The following is a 2,166-nucleotide window of genomic DNA, read 5'->3' as shown; positions in this document are numbered from 1 at the left end:
GCACAGAGTCTAAGACAGAGTAGGCACTCAGTAGCAATTTTTGATTGAGCCAAGAGATCCTGAAAAGCCAACTAAATGACCAAAGAGATTTTTAAATTATGTTACATATAGGTTAGTAGTAAGAGTGATGAATTTAATTTAAATTATTTTGAAGTTGATTTCCTTTATACTGCATGCATTCAGTCTTAACGGAATATTTCCCTCAACCCCGTTCTATGATCATTTGGACAAGATACAATTTGCATATGTCAGCTCAAGCACATGTATAAATTCCTCAAGAACAGGAATAAAAGATTAAAATATGTTCATTCCACTGAGCTGTGTATCTCAAAAGGCTATGTATATAACTACTGTTAGAATTGGAAGCTTATCATGAATTGAGCACAGCATATAATTACAACTGTTTCAAGAGATCTGGGTAGTTCACACATATGTTTTAAGGCCTTAAAGCTCTGTTCTTTCTTTGTCATCATTTTAGCTCTGGCCAGATTCAAACTATATTTTTTATTTTAACCAATTACTTCTTGGAATTGTAGACTACACTTTTTTTTTTTTTTTTTTAGCTTGCTGTTTGTGATTTTTCTTACCAGTTCATCAACTCCATAGTTGTCATAAAAGCATTTTTGCATGAAATTTAATTTCTGCAATGAAGGTTGAAAAATTATTTTGTCTAATCAATGAGGAAAACTCTACCACATTTTCCCCCATTTTCTGTCAAAGCAAAATAATCTCTCAAATTATCTGTATAAAATATTTTGTATTGTTCTGGCAATGATCTGGCTCTATTCCTTGATAGGAAATTGGGCATGTGTGGCTAGGCATCCAGAGGAATATGTTTACCAGTGAATTATCTTCCAAGGTTTTGACACCACCATCAGTTATGCCAGATGCAAATCATTTACTCTCTGTCAGTTCAAATACACAGTCTTGTTTGGATGGCTTAAATCTATGCTGGCACCAAAATACAGCATGCAGTATTGCTCAACTTTTGAGTTGAAAGCATAGACAAATGTATACAGTGCCAAAAACATGGAAATAACACAATGTAGGCTGAATTTTACTAAGTGTTACTTAATGTTAGCATAGCATGAGACTGTCAAAGGAATACTGGCATTTCCTACTGAGAAAAAAGAATGTTCTTCCACAATGGTAGACCTAATTCTTTGATGTGACTTTTAAGATGACTGTCATGTTCTGTATTGCCCACAAGCCTGCCAGATCTCATAAAGTCAGAAACAAAGTTGCTGGTGAATACCTCAAGGAAATGCCAAATTAAATTCTGGAATTTGGGGATTTAATAATAATGACTTTAGTGCTATGATATTTCATACAGTTTAGCACCATGTCTATAGACCATGAACTGGTGGATTAATGGCCTAGAGAGTAAAAGCAATTATTTTTCTTTATTCTTTCTATTTAAGAATCAAGGCAGATTATGATATGAAAATTTAGGTTGTAAAATCATTTATTTCTCAGCTTTTGGTGTGAAGAAAGCCGAGCCAAAGTAAACAGAACTGACCAACACGAGAGTACTTCAAAAAGTTTATGAAAAAATAGAATTGAGATAAGAATCTTTCCAGGAGGAAATCATATCCAAATCATCACTTGCTACAGACGAGGAGCACACAGTTTGAGAAGTTAAAGCATTCTAATTTAAGCCCATGGGGGTATAATATTTTGAAACTTAATTACTCCTGGTAGTAGAGGAACCTGATGTACCTGTTGATAGATTATTTTCTGTAACCAATTAAAACAATTCTGTTCGGTTATTCAAAAATAGATTTCACCTTTTAATGCATATTTTCATTTGAACTAATAGAACAAATATTTTCTAAATCAAGCCTTGACACATCATTATAGTAAGTTAAAACTTGAGAGGTGTAAGAAATCCATCTATGTCTTTATTTTACAAATGAGAAAATTGGGAGATAAAGAAGCTGAACAACTTTCCCAAGGTTACATAGTTTGCTGTGTTCGGGATCAGGGCCTGTTGGGCCATGTTGCGGCGCAATCAAATCATAAGGCGCCTGCCTAAGTATGGTCCCTGTTCCCTAAAATAGATCAAGCGGTGGCCATCTTGCTGGCGTAAGGCCTCCGCCGCCGTTTCACGAGCGCTTTAATGCACGTAGCTAGAAGTCCTTCTTTTCCGGGGCCCAGTGACTAAGC

This window comes from Galeopterus variegatus, unplaced genomic scaffold (genome assembly GCF_000696425.1).
Source record: "Galeopterus variegatus unplaced genomic scaffold, G_variegatus-3.0.2 Scaffold5, whole genome shotgun sequence".
Lineage (NCBI taxonomy): Eukaryota > Metazoa > Chordata > Mammalia > Dermoptera > Cynocephalidae > Galeopterus > Galeopterus variegatus.
The sequence above is the reverse complement of the archived record's forward strand: the minus strand, read 5'-3'. Positions refer to the sequence as shown.